Genomic DNA, 20,998 nt, shown 5'->3' on the forward strand with positions numbered 1-20,998 from the left:
CCAAGACATAGAAATTTATCTCAGATGACTTGGTTATTGGAAAACGAAACACACAAGCTTATTTGCATCAAAGGAGGTATTTCATTAAGCATAATGTATTACGCTACAAATTTTCCGGCTAACGGAAGTAATTTTTAACACTTATAGCAGCCGAATTAAAACAATGCATCAAACATTTCTCCCTAGTTAAGACTTAATACTATTCTCTGTCGGTTTAGAAGGAATCTTGGACAAGGATAGCAAAGGCATGATTTTTGGACACGTTGGTCTAATGTTAACAAGTTAATTCCATGACAAACCACAGTCAAACCGACAGGAGATGAGATCCCAAATATTTCGAAAGTCGCACCTCGATAAACTTATTGTATCCGGATATATTAGGGGACTCCTTGTGTTAATTACCTACCACCATATTCGAGTACATCATCGCTATAGCCAAAGATAATAGGCATGACCAAATATAACGTTGTCACTGAAGTCTTACAATATGCGGCGATTGGCTGTTTGTCAGATATGCTCAGAGAAGAAAAGTAACACATTTTGGAATGGATTTTGACAGGCAGGCAGGCAGGCAAACAAACAAACAAACAAACACAGACACACACACACGCACACACACACACCCTGTCAGTATTATTGATTGCTTGTGTATATGGTGCGATCGGATTCGTGTGAGATAAAAAATCTTCCGCGATAAGAAAGGGAACCAAACAGACTTCTGAAATGATATAAAACTGAAGGGGTACTATGTTTAATATCTTGAAATGGGAGACTAGTAGTTTGGCTTATGGTAGCAGTAAAAATTTTATTGGCCCTAGTTTCTATTCGATTTATAGCTTCATCCTGTAATTTTATCACACATGATAATTTTCACAGAGAATCTGTCGTTCAGAATACGTTGCCACATAGCTCATAAATACAGATACTTGAATATCCTGTTTGTTAGCATCGGAAGGAACGGCCATTTGGAAGAAGGGCCCTATGCATAAATTTTTGTAATGCGTTCTAGTCGGCGCATAACAACCAAGTAGTTCCCAATAATCTGAACTTCAACATTCATTCATGAAACACTTGATTGCTTTGTAACATAACACCTGTTTTACAATTTTCTGTGTAAAGTAGTCATTAGACACATTTAAGTATCGTTGAAACTTCTTTGTCAGAACAATTTTATTTTATTTCAGGTAACTTCCCTTGCTGGGAGGCAAAACACAGGGTAAATCACCCAATAAATTGCACCGCAAATATTGCGGAAATGGAAAGTGTTATTGATGTACGTAACACAATCATACTAAGAAAGTTCCTTTTTGTACAGACACACACTTTTTTTAAATGGAAAAATGCCTGTTGACATTATCAGACTAGAAGTAGGGTAGATTAGAATCTCAGCGGAGTTTGTTGCAGTGCAAGCCGTTATGTGATATGGTATTTTCAAAAGTTCCCACACTTCCGCTCGTACAATACCTGTGGTAGCGCACTCTAAAGAACAACACATGTGTATACGCTACTTATCTGGACTCTAACCAATATCGAGACATCAGAAGCTGTGTTCAGCATGACTACCGGCGCGATTATACAAACTTCTAGGCTAGTGAGGAACAACTGCAGAACTCGTGCTAGAATTTCATCGGAGATGTCCAAGCAGGCTACAGTAATACGTCGTTGCACATCATCGGGCGAAGTTCATAAGTCCTTGTAGACAGCGTCTTTTAGTATTTTCCACAAGAAAACCTCTACAGGCATCAAATCCAGGGAAGCCAAGTTACGGATCCTCTGTGTGCAGTTCAAGGGTTTAGAAGGAATTCGAAGACATGCTTTGGTATTTGTTGCACTATGGACTTTACAGCCATCATGTTGGTACCACAGGTTCCTGGTAGTTTGCAGAAGAACATAGCGCTGGAGCTAACGCGCGGATCAGCTGCATTAGCTGCAAGAAACGTAGTTTCACTCTCATCTCTCGTCATTTGTTTCCTTCTGTTGCTTTGTGTAGTCGTTACACTATCAATATTACGCAATTAGTTGAAGAGTTTGATAAATAACTGCCGAGATGTCTGACGTCTATTTAGATATCTTGACGCATACAACCTACAAGAACGAACTGCTTTCTTCCTACAGCCTCCATACACCATAGGTACGTCGACTTTCCCTGGATTGGCAAATCCCATCGTCCACTCACGGCGTACTGTCAGTCACTAACCGATGAGGAAGATGCAAGGCACCCAACGAACAGACAAATACACTTACGCAAGAACAACTAAAATGTATCTAGCTACTACGCAGGTTGAATGGCATAGACAGGGGTAGTTGTGGATACTTTTCAATACACGAAGCCTGCCGGAGTGGCCGAGTGGTTCTAGGCACTTCAGTGTGGAACCGCGCGATCGCTACAGTCACAGGTTCACATCCTGCCTCGGGCATGGATGTGTGTGATGTCCTTAGGTTAGTTAGGTTTAAGTAGTTCTAAGTTCTAGGGGACTGTTGACCTCAGAAGTTAAGTCCCATAGTGCTCAGAGCCTCCCCCCCCCCCCTCAAAAAAAACAAAAAAAAACAAAAAAAACGAAATCTCGTAAACGACTAGCTGTAGAACCTGCAACGAAATCCACTGACATTCTCATTTACTCTACTTTTAGTTTGTTCATGTCAGCTGGAAGTATTCCTTTTAAAAAGTGTACGTGCACAAAAAATACAATTTCTAAATATTGTTGCAATCTGTTTATTGGCTAACAATCCGAGCCCATGATTACCAATCCATTCTGTGTGAACAGCATGTCAATAGCACTTTCCAATTCCACAATATTTGCATTGCAAGTTTTAGGTGATTCACCCAGTAATTTGTTTTAGTGGATTCCGAAAAGGCCCGCATCTCGTGGTTGTGCGGTAGCGTTCTCGCTTCCCACGCCCGGGTTCCCGGGTTCGATTCCCGGCAGGATCAGGGATTTTCTCTGCCTTGTGATGGCTGGCTGTTGTGTGATGTCCTTAGGTTAGTTATGTTTAATTAGTTCTAAGTTCTAGGGGACTGATGACCATAGATGTTAAGTCCCATAGTGCTCAGAGCCATTTGAACCATTTTTTGGATTCCGAAAGGGTAAAGTAAAGCTGACGTCAGTCGGAAGGTTTTGTGATTACCGCAGTGCTTTTCTAGACATTGTCCACGTGAAGGCGGTATGCCTCTGAGCTGCGATCTAACTGAGCTAGACAGTTACAGGACTGTCATCAGTGTAACGCGGTATCCGAACCACGGTTCATCTTATTTCCTTATTGTCATGTATATTTATTGCCTTAGGCATATTTGGGTTTTGCAGATTAACATGTAGAAATGGATATAGGTACCTCGACAAATGGCGTCATTGAGAATGACGTTATGGCGATATGCCAGAGTCATTTGGCAATACAGATCAAATTTTAGGCCACGGTTGCAACTTTTTCTTTGAAACTGTCAACGTCTGTGGATTACGATGCTCAAATAAACCGGGCATTGTTTGTGACACTGAGTTCTTGCATGCTATTCCTAACTCATCTTTAGATGACATTACTGATGAGAAGATACTAGTCATATACATACGTTAGAAATTTGGAAAGCAATCATCAGATTCGGGGCAGTAAACTCGCAATGCAATAAAACTGTAAGGTCATAAATACTGTTTCAAATAATTTTACACCATCTACTACGTGGATTTTAACAAGGGAGTGCTGAAATGTGTAATATACGGCTTTTCCTCGGCAAGCAACAAGACTGTGTTAGCTACGTAACTGCGTAGAAGAAAGTTAGTTTCGTGTGTGCTGATCATTCGCATTTCTCTCGTTGTTTTTCTGAACAAATGCAAGGCGTACAAATAAAGGAACAGTAAGACTGCAGGAGTATTGTGTGTGCGTGCCTAAGACGACCTAGTTATCCTCCTTTTTCGGCAGTGTTTGCGTGAACAGCCGTGTACTAGTTTCATCTAGGTCAGGATGATTGCGGCCCCAAATTTTACATGCAAGACCTTCATTTCCCCCTCAGCTCGTGACACGAGAGCTACGAAGAATATGTGACTTCTACCGAAGTGGTTGACTTTCAACAAGCTGTTTTCTCTGTTTTCCATTTCTGTTTTGCCTTTTGAACGGACTGTAAGGTTCCTTGCTTGGTGTTGTATCTCACTCACCAACTACCGATAGTTAAAATGCTGTACAGAATAAAATAATCATATGGAAAAAAATTCATGCACGCGCTAGCTCGGTTCAGTTCGGCTCGCTTGTAGTCATTTCAGTACAAAGGTATGATAAAGATAATTCGCTGTAGTTGACTGTAGCATAAAGCTGCAGGGAGAAATTTCACTGCTCGCATGTGCCTACAAAGGACTATGTCGTACATCACAGTATAATGTTCGTAATAATTTTTAGTTGTCTTCTGTCTGGTCTCATGTTGCCCATCCCAAATTCCTGTCTTGTACCAACCGCTTCAACTCACGCTGCCCCGTCAACTATTTGTTGTAAATATTCCCTTACAGCTTTTTAACCTCTACATTTCCGTCTGGTCGGGCAAGGGTGTATGTGATGTTCTTAGCATAAGTTAGTTTAAGTAGTGTGTACGTCTAAGGACCGATGACCCCAGCAGTTTGGTCCCTTAGAAATTCACACACATTTGAACATTTTTTCCCTCTGGTACCATAGAAATTATTGATTCATACCCAAACAGATGTCATATTAACCCGTCGTCCCTTCTTGTCAGTGATTTCCATTTCTTCCTCTCTAAGTCAATTTTACGAAAAACTTCTTCATTCCTTATCAGTCCACCTAATTCTAAACAGCCTCCTCCAGCACCACATCTTTAACACATAGATTTTTTTTATTTTCTAGGTTTTCCACCGTCCATGATTCACTACCATACAATGTTCTGCTCCAAACTGACACTTATTGGAATTTCATCCTCAAATTAAGGCTTACATTTGAAGGGCTTATTTCAATAGTGGTACAAGTCCATTTTTGTCCATATTGAGATACAGAATCCTAAAGTTAAATGAGCGCTGAAAAATCTGTAGTTGAGATACCAGAAATATTCAAGCATATGGCTTCTTGCTAGAGATGTACCTTTCTTTCTGTTTGTTTGGATCATTAATTTAAGTAGCATTATAGACATAAAAGTGGAGGTAATGGACTTGTACCAATATTGAAATAAGTCCTTCATTTGATACTAGCAAATTTCTCCGGTCAAGAATACTCTCTCAGTCCGTGCTAGTCTGTTTTTTATGTCCTCTTTGCTTTGTCCGTCATGTGCTGTTTTGCTTCCAAGCTAGCAAAATTCTTTAACTTCTACTTCGTGTAGTCAAATTTTGATTTTATGTTCCTCGTGAATCTCATTTCTGCTACGTCTGATTACTTCTGCCTCTCTTCGGTTTACCATCACTCCATTTAACCGCTCCATTTAGTATGTAACGTACTTCTTCCTCACTTTATAGTGGGTACTGCAATGTCACCAGCGAATATGGTTCAAGTACGTATTGTATGTTACTCACCTTTTCCTATGGCTTACTTGTATTTCTCTCAGAATTTTTAAAATCTAGTACTACTTCATTGTTTCAAATGCCTTTTCTAGATCGACAAATTCTATTAACTTCTCTGATTTTTCTTAAGTTCTGCTTCCTTTATCAGTCACAACATTAGACCTGTCTCTTTGGTGCCTTTACCCTTCCGCAAGCGAAACTCATTGTCTTGTCATAGATCCTCTATTTTTTTTCATTCAGTTGCGCATTATTCTTGTCAGCAATTTAGATGAACGTGCTGTGTGATAGTACTTATCTGCCATTGCTGACTTCGGGATTGTGTGGATCATATTTCTTAGATAGTCTGATGGTATATCTCCCGTCTCAAGAGATCTATACACTAATCAGAATAGTCGTTTGATGGCCGCTTCATAAAATGCTTTTACAAATTCCGTAGGAAAACTAGGTATCACTAATGCCTTGTTTCATCGCAAGTCTTCCAAAAAATGAAAGGAAATGATCGTGTGCCATTGTTGGCCAGGGGTCCCCAACCGGGGAAGTTCGGCCGCCGAGTGCAGCTCTTACTTCAGTCGACGCCACATTGAGCGACTGTCCCGTCGGTGATGGTGAAAGGATGACGACGACAGTGCAACATCTAGATCACGAGCGCAGAAAATCCCCATGCCGGCCGGGAATCAAACCCGGCCCCGCTGCGTGGTAGGCAGACGTGCTACCACAGCTAAGCAGGCGGAGAGTCATCCAAAGGTCTGTCCAGACTGACTTCAATACAGGATCCCCTATGTCTTTCATATCGGCTTACATTTCTTCTGTCGTGTCATCAGACCAGTCCCTCGCCTCATACAGGCCTTCAGCGTACTCTGTCCATCTATCCACTCTCTCCTCTACGTATGACAGCGAAATTCCCATTGGGCTCTAAATGTTGGTGAATTTGCTTTAATCCAGTTTCAGATATGGCCGCTCAATTTGGTAGTTTATTCGTGTCCGTAACTTCCACTCCACATCTACATTAATATCTATTTTTTAAACAACACAAGTGCTTGACAGAGGATACTTCCTGCGGCAGGGGGTTACAGGCTGACCAACCGTCCCAGTTTAGAAGGGACAGCCCCTGTACACACACAAATGTCCTGGTGTACCGAGAAACAAAATGTGTGCAATAACATTTTTCATTTCATTACATAATTGTTAAAAACAGGTTACCTGGCAGTAGAATGTTACATAAATATATGTTTTCACAATGAATAGGCCTACGTCATTTGGTTAAACTCGTCTTATGCTTAAAGAAACAGTAAGGAATATGTTGAAAAGAAAGGAGATAGTACTTATCCCTGTCTTTCAATTAACGACCGTCAAAATAAGTTGAAACAAAATCGAAGGAGGTATAAAAGAGCGTCACTTGACGCTATGTGAGCTATGTGGCGTGTGTAAGCAATGCTTATTGAACTTTTTTGCCATGAATTTGCACGCTCGCCCTAACAGTCCGAAATCTTAAATTTTAATATGAAGTGTTTAATTTATATCTGATAATTTTTAGTAATATTACATATTTTATAAGATTAACAAATTGTGCCTAAGTACCTAGTAAGTGCGTAAACATTGCAGAAAATATATCCAGGCTATTATAGTAAAAAAGTTATATATAATAATTTTTTGTTTCTGAAGAGAAGAATTTTATTTATGTGTAATGTACCTACATTTTTCTTTCCAATTCACAAAATGAAGATAAATTCTTGTTAACGATTTTTCAGCTGTTGCATCGTCATAGACCTATTATCGATTTCAAAATACTATGACAACTGACAAGAAAGGTAAGCGCAAGTGTAGTAATGAAGTAAGGTACAAAATATAGACACAAGTGTCCCGGTTTCTTCTCTCTGAAATCTGGTAGACCTATCATAATCGAATTCCATTCGCGTGTAGAGCATTGGAAAAATGATTGCTTGAATGTGTCTATGCATCATGTTATTTGTCTAATTTTCTCTTTGTAGAGCCTACAGGGGTGATACATAGGGTTATAGTATGCTCCTAAATTCGTCAATCTTGGTTCCTGAAACTTTTAAGTGGGCTTTGCGAGCTAACATCCCAAAGATTTTCGGTCTCACATGCGGTTCCTCTCCGTCGAAATGTCTTGGCTCACACTCGTCAAGGGGTTGAACCGCATGTGTCGCATTACACGCCCTGAATTAGACACTTTTGACCCTTTGGTTAAATTGTCTGGCTGATGGCAAGTTTGCGAAATGCAAAGTTAACATAAAATATAATAACAGTAATAATGATATCGGGCACTAAATTAACTACTCATAACTGCTGTAGACCACACAATTGCGATTTGGTTAGAATAACGTTTATTCAGAAAGCAAACTGATAGCGAAAGTGGTCGTATTTATGGTTACTGTTACACCCGAGCGCATATCCGTTAGACACAGTTCTGTAATTCACAATCTCATCGCTAAATACAAGTTATATATGTGAAAAGTTAGAGTTCACACCAGGAGCGAAGTTGCTCTCCGCTCACAGACTGACCTCCACGATACCACACAACGGGAAATTTTCTAAGCCGTTTCACTTCATAGCTACCTAAAGATCGACCGTCCGCTTTAGCATCTGCATCCGAACTGTACCCTTTGGTGTCTCCAACCGAAATGCACGTTTTCGTGTCTCCATGTGAACTGTTCCCTATAGTGACTCAACCAGAACTGCCCTCTGCCCGTGTCCGACCGCATTTCTCGCGCGCCGAACATCTTTGCTCAACTGACTAATTCAGATCCCTTTCTTGAAGCCGTCCATCTGATTGGCTACAGCTTATTCTACATTACTTTACATTTTGACATATTTAAATAATCAAAGCTTGACCACTTTCACGTTCTAAATAAAGTAACAACAATATACTTTACATAAAAAGCGTTCAACATTTTTACAGAAAACCAATACACTTTCATTCTTAACTTCGAATGTCACGGCCAGTATTCTTCCACCAATGTGATTTCTGATAAACAGATAAGGAGCGGAAGTAACTATTATGTACTAAACTTTAGAGCCAATATTCTATTTTCTAATAATTCAACAAGGTGTCAGCTGTCATCGTTCAATGTGTTTCGTGTGGAGGAAATGATGATCTGATGCTAAAATGAAAATACTGATAACTTCAATTTACTATATCTTTCAAACAAATAAAGTTACAGAGTTGATATTTACAACGTTTGTCATTTTAATGACTCGCTTCCATATGAAATATTGATCATTAAATTGACGAAAACCGTTCAGATCACAAAACTTGTTGATTTTACTTTTACAGTAAATCCTAAACTATTATAGACATCATCAATATTCAAGTTTAATTGGAATCACCATGAAAATTTATGGAGGACGGCAGACTAAAATTATTCTGGCTTGATTCCCTGTACTACTACAGATGAAATAGTTTTCATAGATGATTCCATTTTTGCCGATCTTAGGTCAGCCATATTTAACACTGCTGCGTCTCCTTGGCCACAAAAGCCATCTAGTGGGTTTCCCTATCACGTAGGTTCTCGTCTGTCTCACTCGCACACTGCAGCGCTTAGATCTCAATTACAATAGACGCCTGTGAGTTTCCCCATCTTGTGGTGAATCTGCGCCCTCTGAGGCACCCCCTCCTGGACTACAGCGGCCGTTTCGCAATTCCTGAAGGCTGACTCTTTGGGCCACATACTTAAATGAGGGGGAAATGCTCGTTAACTCACAGCTTTCACGGAATCTGTCTTGACCATAGGCCACTTCAGGTTTTCTGCACTTTCGCGACGTTTTTCTCGGAGCAAACTTGTGTTACCCCTCTTTTTATACGTTCAGTATCCTCTGATAGGCCAATTTTGTATGGTTCATGCATATCTGATCAATATTCTGGGATTGATCGCTCACGTCTTGTTAGCAGTCTCCTTTTGTAAACATAGAATTTTGCTGATATCTAACTGCAGTGCCACTTCTATTTTATGCGCAAATATTTGGGAACATTTGCTGGACTTTTGCAGCCACTGCTATTAGCTGAAGAGCTCAGGGTGTTGTTATCTTGATTATAACAACACAGCACGCAAATTACTTCGAGACGCGCCCAGGCTTACTTGGTGAAACCCACCACAGCAGCCGTTATGCACAGTACAGACAAGGGGTTCCGTCCACCGATAGATTACAGTGGAGCAGCCGAAAACGTGACTATCAAAGGCGCATTGACTTAACAGGTCCGCTTATATCTTGTAGAAATAGCTGCCTGTTTGGTAGTAGTTTCATTCGCGGCCCATCAGTTCTCCTAGGACATGAGGGCTATGCCAGTTAAGGAGATCACAAGGAGCCTCCAGCTGTAGTCATGCCTTCGGGGCTCTGTCACGGTACCAGCTTCACCCACTACGTCCACATTTGAGGCATAGTGCCTCGGCGCAGCAAATATTCCAAGCTAACTCCATCGACAAGCCGGACACCTGCACAGGGGGGCAGTGGGTCGAATACCGTGCCTGCAGCCGTCTTCTGTCATCGTGGTGTGGTAACCCCTACGCTGTGGCGAAGTCAATTATCTGAGAACTGGTTGCCTATGCAGATTCACACCCGCCTTCGTGTTTCCGGCGGGGCTCACGCAATTAGGTGGCGTGCCAGAAGAGCTGGGCGCGCGTGTTACAGCCAGCTGACTGGACGTTGTCATCTCGCCAGTCATCTGGCTCTCCTCATGTGCTGTGTGGGAGTCGTTGTTACCCTGTATCGACGTACCACAGTTGTACGAGTCAAACAAAGTGTTAATTTCGACACTAGCCTGCTACCTCGTCTCAAGTATCTGTCGCCTGCCGTCGTATGTCGTAGCCACCCCTCCACCTCTGTAGATGACTATAGTTACCAATGATTCGAAGTCAGCCATCTGTCCTACACACGGCTTATCGTATCTGATCATTCACCAAGGTTGACTAATCCCAGCAGGTATTCATTAAAATTGCAGTAGTAAGACATTACAGTTTTTCATTCCGAGGAATGGTTAATTTCACATTCCTTAGATTTAAAAGGGACCATTGGACTTTCCACTTGTTTACGTCAGATCATTGAAGTTTAGCGCTGTCGGGCTTGATTAGCACTTGAATGGATAACATCCGCGCGTGCCGAGCGCTTTTGGCAACTGGGGTGTACTCAGCCCTTGTGAGACCAACTGAGAATCTACTCATTCAGAAGTATAGGCTCCGGTAACAAGAACTGACAACTGTCGAGAGAGCGGTGTGCTGACCAAACGGTCATCCGTATCCACGTCCAGTGACGCTTATGGGTTGAGAATGACACGCCGGTCGGCCGGTACCATTGATCCTTCCAACACCTGTTCGGAAAGAGTACTTTTAGATCTTTTAGGGTTGTCTGCTCATCAACAGATAGCATTTTTATCCCATACATTCAGAGTGCATTGCCCTTCATCTGTGAAATTTAGGAAGTTGGTATCTTGTATTTATTTATCTATAACAGTTTGATTGCTGAAACAATTTATTCACGCGATGAATTCTGAAAGCAAGTTTAGTTTATGATATCATTACGTGGAATATCATGCGTCTAATGTCGCTCAAACTTTCTCAGGCATCTCCCCAGATTTAATTAACCTTCGCATTTTATTATTTGAGTTATATATTGCTTCACTTAATTATTAATTTCTTTAAGAACGACCGTCAATAATAATGTGTAGCGCGTTCCAAACTACACAGCGCGTAATAAGTGTTGATATTTCTACTCGTGAATAAGGACGGTGTATTGAACAACAGCACATCGGTATGTATGTCATTTGTGGTCTAATGATTATAAAAATGGCTCTGAGCACTATGGGACTTAACATCTATGGTCATCAGTCCCCTAGAACTTAGAACTACTTAAACCTAACTAACCTAAGGACAGCACACAACACCTCCTAATAATTATAGTTATTGCGGAGGGCTGAGGGCAGAAACCTTTGCATGAAATCAGGACAGCTGTTGGAAACCTGTGAAGCGTCAACGACTCCAGTAAAACATTATTAGAGTTCAGTTACTTGTTCATAATGTTTACAAGTCTTCGTTCTTCTGCAGCGGCCGCATCTGTTGCTCATTCAGCGGCGTGTTGGGCTGTAGCCGACATCCATCGAGTCAGCTCAGCGTCTGTACGACCAGGAGCCGATGTGAGCGACACTGGCGACAGCTGGCTAGCGGGGTGGCGGCTACTCAGCTTGAAGTGGTTCCCGCGCTGACTGTGGTGTGTTCTCAGTCCCACTCCAAGTTTTACGATGATCCTTTATGACTCATCCGTGATGTACCTTGTGTCGGTAGTCGTGGAGTCGGTTCATTTTCTCCCTTCCCTGGTAAGTTTCAGCATTCGAGGGCGCCTGAGTATTGAACAGCAGCCAGGGCACCTGACTGTTGAACAGGAACGAAGGCCCCGAGAGGCCTTGTTGTTCAAATACGCATTGAAGACCAGTATTGGCAGCACTCTTACATTGTGGTTTGGTCAGAAGAGACTCAGATTCACCATCAGTAAATGGTAGGCGGAAAGCAGCATGAAGTTCATCCGGTGAAGACTATCACCTTGAGTTCATCTTCGGCTAGTTCATAGCCTGTGCTGCAGCATCTAGGGCATAGATTAACTACAGTGGCGTGATCGTAGAATTGAGTGCTATTACTGTGAATTCCATCGCCCCCAGTTATCAGCTCATGACGAGAACTGGAGAGCTGGAGTGTGAAAGGGAGCTAGCGTGAGGCTTTGACGCTAAGCTCGCCTCGTAATGACCGAATGTGACCACATTTTTCTGCTATATTCATTTCACGGGCTGTTACTTGATGTGTCGGTCCCTCGCCATTTGCTCTTACGAAATAGATACAGCTTCTTGCAACACGCCTGACGAGCTAAAGATTGTGCTTGTCTCTTTTCCTTTGATTTTCCGTCCTCTTTTCTGCTGAATGCTTATTTTTTATTCGGTGGACAGTGTCTTTAACTTGACCCATTTGCTGTCGCCGCTATCTCTGACAGGACTTGAATTTAGTAATTTTTATCCTTTACTATTCAGCTCTGAAACAATATTATAAGTAGTGCTGGTTTTAGGCTAGGTAGTATCTCCAACTACAAGGGAGCCACTAATGTGCATTTTCACGACGGCAACATCCCAGATATTACAGTGTTGACGCGTAGATACAAATTCAGTAGTTTATACTGTCAGTCGTCATTCACTTCCCTCCTGGGTACGGCCAGGCAGAATACACGAGGTTGGAAAGTTTCAAAAATGCCTCTGAGCACTATGGGACTTAACATCTATGGTCATCAGTCCCCTAGAACTTAGAACTACTTAAACCTAACTAACCTAAGGACGTCACGCAACACCCAGTCATCACGAGGCAGAGAAAATCCCTGACCCGCCGGGAATCGAACCCGGGAACCCTGGCGCGGGAAGCTTGGAAAGTTTGTGGAAAGACTTTCGATACAGAGCAAACAACCAACACACCGATGTGTGTACATATTACGGCACCTCATAAAAAAAAAATCTGCACTGATACCCATTGCACCCTTTATAGTGTGAGACATAACGTAACTCAATAAATTCTGAGAGGAGTCCGAGTAGGTGTGTCATATTAGACGCATGATGTCCCTTATAATGTACCTTCAAAATTCATCGTGTAACAAATTAATTGTAAAATATGAACTATTATAGATAAATAAATACAGGGTATGTTATTGCTTAACCTAGCGGTATTCACTGTTGTCATTAAACAGTAACATCCTAAGTGTTATAGATCAAATGTAATGCTGAAGGTAAGGGACGAAAATGCTACCTGTTCACGAGCAGGATTCCTATCGGCGAGTTGCCGAATATCTAACAATAAATCCTCAATTCAGTCACGTATTTATCTTTATATTCCATAAAATAGTACTTTCATTAATAAGCGCTGGTGTGGAATCGAATCAATTGCTTTGCCCACGTCTTTTCGGAAGTCAAGAAATACTGCATCTACCTGTCTTGATCCACGGGCCTCAGCCTGTCATGTTAATAAAAAATGCGAGTTACTTTTCGCATAGCTAATGTTTCTGGGATTGGTAGGCATGGAAGAGATCGTTCAATTCGCGTTACTTCATGGCAGTTGAGCTCAGAATTTTCTCTATGAGTTTCAACAGTTGTTGAGGCGCTCAACCCGAAGACTGTTTTGATACAATGATTTACGTTAGTCCCTCAGCATCGCATTATATGATTTGCACGATTTATTTCGTTTGCATACCATTACCCTCACTTTGCTTTTGTTGATGTTCATCTTATAACCTCTTTTCAAAATACTGTCAATACTGTTCACCTGTCGATCCAAGGTCCTTGCTGTCTCAAACAGAATTACCGTGTCGTAGTCAAATGATGAAGTTATCCTTTTATTCCCCTAAACTTTAATTTTGTTTCAACGTTTCTTCTTGGTTTCCTTTACTGAATGTTTAATATAGAGATTGAATAATACCGGAAATAGGCTATTACTCTGTCCCACTCCTTTCTCAATCTCGGGTTCCATTTCACGTCCTTCGACTCTTGTCTTTACGGGCTGGTTTTTTATAAGTTATAATAAAGTTATGCTATATGTCTTTTATTCTTGCTTCTTTCAGAATTTCTGAGAGTTTATTGCAGCTAATACTTTCAAGAGCTATCTCTAAATCTACATATGCTGTAAACATACATTTGCTTCTATTTAGGCTGTCTTCAAAGGTAAGTCGTGAGGTCAGTAATGCCTAGCATGTTCCTACCTTTCCCCGCAACCAAACCTGATCTTTTCCATGACCAAGTTATCTCAGTCACTGTAAAAACTTTTGGTTGTTAATATTCACATCTGTCAGCACCTGACTTCTTTGGAACTGGTATTATCACATTACACTCGAAATCTGAAAATGTTTCAAGGTGGAATAGTTTTGATATGGCTGGCTCTCCCACCAATCTCAATGTTATGAGCAGATGAAATTACATCCGTCTGGCCATAACTGTGCGTTTTCTGAGCGCCCTGCAAGATGCCTCTTTGGAATTGCGACATATGAAATAAAGTGCACTTTACTACATGAATGTATAAAAGGAGTGTTTGATAATTTCCAACTGCCACTGACAAAGCATCACTTGATGCACTAATTAACAAACTGTTCTCTTTAATGTTCAACATTTACAAAAGCACATTTCCGTCTGAGACTTGAGTAATTATTTTGTGCTACTCCATGGTGCTGAATTCTTCAGCAGAGGTCATGAACTGTGGCAAAGTGCTTCCATACTCGCCTCTATATTGACCTCCGTGCGAAAGCGCTGAGTGCTGAGAAACTGCGCATTTCTTTAGCTTCTCCAGTTCACTGTTTTGGATTGCAGTAAGACCTCTTTATAGTATGTCGTATGGAGAAGAATTGTCGACTGAGGTGTGCAATCGTTATCTTTGGACGATAGCATACTCCGTAATTCTGATGGAATGTCGTTTACTCCAAGAGTTTAGTCCAGTGCTCTATAAAATTTTTATGGAGCATAATATTGGTCACATGCTTTCCGTAATATCACCTACAACTTCATTTCTCTAGTATAGCCCTTCTCCGTATTATCTTTCGATTTCCCTTCATTGCTTATTACTAGCTTGCCATCTTCTGAGCTCCTGATATCCTTACAGTTGCTTCATTTTCCTTCCATAAGTCTCACTGATTTCCTATAGGTAGCATTTACAATTCCCATAGTTATACAGGTTTATGTAGCCTTGCATTTGTCCTCTAGCCATTCCTTCTTAGCCAATGTTGCATTTTCTGTCAATCCTACTTTTTAAAAGATTGTATTCACAGTCGCCTGGTTCATTTTTAAGAGATAGATGTCATACATATTGCGGATCACGTCTGCTGTGTGTTTTGTAGGCTGGAGTGACCTGAACGATCTTTTAACTACTGGACACAGCCTTTTGCTCGAATTATGTGCGGTATATTACGGTTAAAAGAGGCAAAAATCAGCCGCTAGTTTTGTAGAATCTGTTTTGGATTTCATTGGAACCTAGAGATTCGTACAGTCGGAGGAATTGCAACTGTTTTTAACGCCACTGACACTAGTATTCATGACATTTCTCCTTGCTCTGATGAGAGAAACTGGGGTTGTGTACCTAAATCTGTAATTTAAGCTGTACCAATAGGTTAGAAGCATACCCCTGGTTTAGTAAAAGTTGTACCCCAGCTCACATTCTATTTACTTGTACCAAAATATAAATTAAAAGTTTTGATACCTGGGCAGTTACTTGTACTAAAATATTAAGTGCGATAGTTGTCTTCCGCAATGGCGTCAAAATTGTTTCCGCTATTACTTTTCTACCACACATTTCAGTTGCTGTGTCATCTACTGAGTGTCGGGACAGTGTGTGGTGCCACTGGGAGCCCTTACATATTTCCATAACTACTTTACATTTTGCGAGTGGTCTTTCGATATTATTCTGTTACAGCAGTTGTTGAAGGCTTCTACAACCGCCTCGCGGTCACTGGTCCTCTGACGTTCTCAAACATGCTAGAACCAGTTAGTTCAAACGTTTCCGAAATATCTGTTCTTTTTACTGTAACTAAACACAAAATTTAAATATTCTGACAAACCGTGAGCATAGGAAAGCGGGTGTAGCGCAGCATAACGTCAAAGTTAGAACTACGGCTTACGTTTCCATTTCGGAACACCTTTGACATACTACCACTGATGTGGCTTTTTCTTCTCGTTGCGATGTACTGGGTGGAGCACGAAATGTGTTACCAATTGTTTCTTTCACAATTTACGACGCACATTACATATCTCGCTGGGATCTCAACAGCAGTACCAGCAGAGCCTGGAAAAACAAATGAGTTACGAAATGACGTGTAATTCACGATAGTGCCGCTAGGAGACTAGTAAGCAACAATGGCTGACAATGGAAGACTGACGACACAGCAACGATCGGGAATTGTGTTACTTTTTCATGTAACGAAAAACCTTTTTGTGACTCAGAGGCGTTTTCGGTAACAGTTTAACACACGATGGGTCCCTTGCAAGAAGGCCATTCACAGGTTGTACGATAAATTTGTACAGGAAGGAGCAGTATAGGAAGCGAAGCGACCTCGGCCTAAGCCTGTTTGTTCGCCGGAGAATATTGAAGCGGTGCGAGTTGCTGTACACAGAAGTCCCGGGAAATCGTGTAGAAGGGCAACAGTGCAACTGCGAATATCCAGACGCTCCGTTCAACGCATTCTTAAAAGTAATCTCCATATGTATCCATACAAGATGACCTGTGCACAGAAGCTCACTGAAGAACCCATGCGGCAGAGACTACTGTTTTCTGAGTGGGTGGAGTATCGGGAAGAAACTCTCAACAACGTTTGGTTTTCAGACGAAGTGCATTTTCATTTAGACGGTGTGGTTAACAAAAAGAATGTACGCTTTTGGGCCACTGAAAACCCACAAGTGCTTTATGGACGACAACATTATGCTCCGAGGATTACAGCGTGGGCAGCAATTTCCAGTCACGGACTTACTGGACCGTTTTTCTTTGAACAAACTGTGAACAGCGAGCGTTATTTGAGCATGCTTCGCAATAGCTTCATTCCACAGCTTCTTGCTACCGCCTTGCCCTTCAACACGCAGTGGTCATGCAAGATGGAGCAAGGCCACATACTGCAAACACTGTGTTGGAGTTTTTACACGAGCATTTCGACATGCGGATCATTTCACTCAGGTTTCCAGGTCACTCCAATGACGGACAAAATTGGCCCCTCAATTGTCCAGAGGTCAATCCATGTGACTTTTTTTCTTTGGGGGTACCTAGAGAAAAAAAATTTCCCGATACGTCCACGTGATTTAATGGAGCTCACAAGGGAATCTCCCCATCGCACCCTCCTCAGATTTAGTTATAAGTTGGCACAGTGGATAGGCCTTGAAAAACTGAACACAGATCAATCGAGAAAACAGGAAGAAGTTGTGTGGAACTGTGAAAAAATTAAGCAAATTAAACAAACTGAGTAGTTCATGTGCAAGGTAGGCGACATCAAGGATATGGTGAGCTCACGAGCGCCGCGGTCCCGTGGTTAGCGTGACCAGCTGCGGAACGAGAGGTCCTTGGTTCGAGTCTTCCCTCGAGTGAAAAGTGCACTTTTTTTATTTTCGCAAAGTTATGATCTGTCCGTTCGTTCATTGACGTCTCTGTTCACTGTAATAAGTTTAGTGTCTGTGTTTTGCGACTGCACCGCAAAACCGTGCGATTAGTAAACCAAAGGACGTGCCTCTCCAAGGGGAACCGAAAACATTTGATCGCAAGGTCATATGTCAATCGATTCCTCCACAGGAAAACACGTCTGATATATTCTATACGGCACTGGTGACGGCCTGTGCGTCACATGACAGGAATATGTTGTCGACCCACCTAACTTGTACAATTGGCGAATGGGTAAAAAGTTTCTTCTACCTTGCCCGATTTAGGTTTTCTTGTGGATGTGATAATCACTCCCAAGAAAGTGATGAAAACATGAGTTCGTCACATAAACTGCAACAAATGAATGCAACAGTTTCACAGTCGCACAGTTTTCCCTGTTCTGTGTCAAAACATATGTTTTTAACGTTTTCAGTTTTTTTTCCGTGTGTAGATCGTCAAATCCTGCATGTGTCCAAGAAAATCTGAACATGTCCTGGAATTTTGAAGAGCGAAATTGATTATATAAAAAATTAAAGTTTTCACACGAGGGAAGACTTGTACCCAAGACCTCTTGTTCCGGAGCTGCTCACACTAATCACGGGACCACTGCGCTCCTAAGTTCACATAATCCTTGATGTTGCTTATCTTACGCATGGACTACTCAGTTTGTATATTTTGCTTATTTTTTCATACTTCCACACAACTTCTTCCTGTTTTCTCGATTGATCTGTGTTCAGTTTTTCAAGGCCCATCCACTGTGCCAACTTATAACTAAATCTGACGAGGGTGCGATGGGGAGGTTCCCTTATCAGAAGACTTATTCTTCAAGCTTGCAGTGAAATTACGGAAGACATGTGCCGTAGGGCAATCACTAACTTCAGTGTTCGTTTGAAGGAAGTTAGGAAACGAAATGGTGGACATATTGAGCATGTGCTGAGTTAGAACAAATCTCCATGGACGGCTATTCATTGTAGTATATGTTCCTTTCAGATTGTACTGACAATAAAGTTTATATTCAAAAACAAAATGGTAACACATTTCGTGCGCCACCCTGCATTTATACTAAACATTTAATCGACTTTCGTACATCGAGAAGTAGATACGTTACGCAGCTCATTTTATTAAAGGAATTAGTTGCCAGCTTAGTTTGCGGGCGTATCTTGCAACAGTGACTTGGAAGACCCGAAACTTCTCGCATGAAAGATATAAGTGCAGATGTTGCGATATGAAGAACAGTCCAATCCGTAAAATCCGCTCGTGACGAGATAATAACGCCCTTCCAAAACATTATCAGCAGATGTGAGACTATTTTAAACTTCTTTAACTGAGGGTACACAAATCACTCGCGGATAACTTGTTCATTATTTAATTTTCCACCTTTCCTGGCAGCTGCGTGGCCGGCTAGCGTCGAACGTATGTTTTCCGGACGTACCTGGTCGAGCGGCTTCATTAAATGTTAGCGGGGGCGCGCGGGTCGTAAACCCTTCGGCTGGCCACTGATCAGGCGCCTGCCTTAATGCGATTACCAGGGCCGGCTGCTTGCGGAGGCCGTCACAGAGAGGTCCGTCGCCGTTCGACAGGCGCGACGCGACACAACGCGGCGGACCACACACGCTCGCTCTACCTGTGTCGCAGGGCCGCGTGGCTCGCACACGTAACCCGCTCAAAATTGAATCCATTTTGCAGCGTCAGTATACGGCTTAACGCTGTGCTGCTAATTCTGTTTCCGCGGCCGTGTAAACTTGACTGTGGCAGCGACGGGGGGTGGTCGTTGCTAAATTAGGTTCCCGTGTAGCGCATTTGTAATGGCGGTTTAAATATCAATTACGTAGTCTGGATTCGGCCACATTTCGATGAAAAGAGCGTAAAACGATTTTAATTCCGATGCTGAACAACAGATGTAATGAGCGTGGGTTGGACCTTCGACGACTCGCATTAATCAAACACGATGAATACGTTTAGCATATTTATTGCAGTCAGTAGGCGGTATTTAGTAACCATTTCTGATACACCCATACTTATTAATCGTCTTCCTGTCTACAGTAAGATCTAACCGTGGAAAAAGAGCATTTCTTGAAATTGTTTGTTTGTTCCATAAACACGCAACGTAAAAACACAATTATTACAGAACACTCTCAACTTACGAGTGATTTTACTATCAACGTGTAAATGTCCCACAAACTACCGACGTAGTGAAAAAATAAACTCATTCTACAATTCATTGTGCATTAATGAGTTGATGTACTCGTCTATTATTAATCCTCTATAATGTTAATGGCCAACAGCCTTGCCGCAGTGGATACACCGGTTCCCGTGAGATCACCGAAGTTAAGCGCCGTCGGGCATGGTGAGCATCCAGCCCGCCATCCGCTGTTTCCAGTTTTCGGGATGCACTCAGCCTCATGATGCCAATTAAGGAGCTACTCGACCGAATAGTAGCGGCTTCGGTAAAGAATACCATCATAACGACCGCGAGAGCGGTGTGATGACTCCACGCCCCTCCTATATACATCCGTCATGAGGATGACGCGGCGGTCGGATGGTCCCGGTAGACCACTTGTGGCATGAAGACGAAGTGCTTTTTCTATAATGTAACTGGACAATGCGTTAGTCACCTCGTAAAAGAGCCCACAGGTCGGCCTGGGGAAATATACACTGTCAAAAGTATTCGGACACATGTTAGTGGTCATGAACATGGGGTGTGGCCACCCTTCGCCTTCGTGACCGCTTGAATTCTGCTGGCGAACTTTAAATGGTGTGGCTGTTTGTCTGTAGAAGAATGGTAGTACATTCTTCCTAAAAAGCCGAAACCAGCTGTGCTCTGGAGCGAAAACGAAGATCTATCTCAGCCCAAAGATATTCCATTGGGACCAAGTAGGCAGGCCAGTCCATTTCAGGAATATTATTGTACAGGAACTACTTTACTTTATGTCGTCTATGTTGGACAGTTTCTTAAGGAAAGTGCGACTGTTTTAGCAGAAGCTCAAATATAGCAATTTATCTTTGTCAGTCATCTTTTACTTTCTCCCACGAAGCGTTTCGAGGCTTTACTCTCATCTTCAGGTGGAAGACAGCAATATATTGTTACATGTGGACCAACTTGTCGCAATTACTTGTTTGTACTGGTTTCATTTTGCTACGAAAATCATTTGTGACTGTCATGTGGCACTAAGATTCTACATCTGAAATGGTGATGCAGTTACTTACAATCTGTTCCAGTGAGCAGAACCCTGTAGTTCGTCACAAACGAACACTTTAGACTTGATTTTTCTACGCAGAAACACGAACCACTCATACACTACTGGCCATTAAAATATCTACACCAGTACGATGACGTGCTACAGACGCGAAATTTAACCGACAGGAAGAAGATGCTGTGATATG

This window comes from Schistocerca serialis, chromosome 7, assembly GCF_023864345.2.
Source record: "Schistocerca serialis cubense isolate TAMUIC-IGC-003099 chromosome 7, iqSchSeri2.2, whole genome shotgun sequence".
In the NCBI taxonomy this organism is placed as follows: Eukaryota; Metazoa; Arthropoda; class Insecta; order Orthoptera; family Acrididae; genus Schistocerca; species Schistocerca serialis.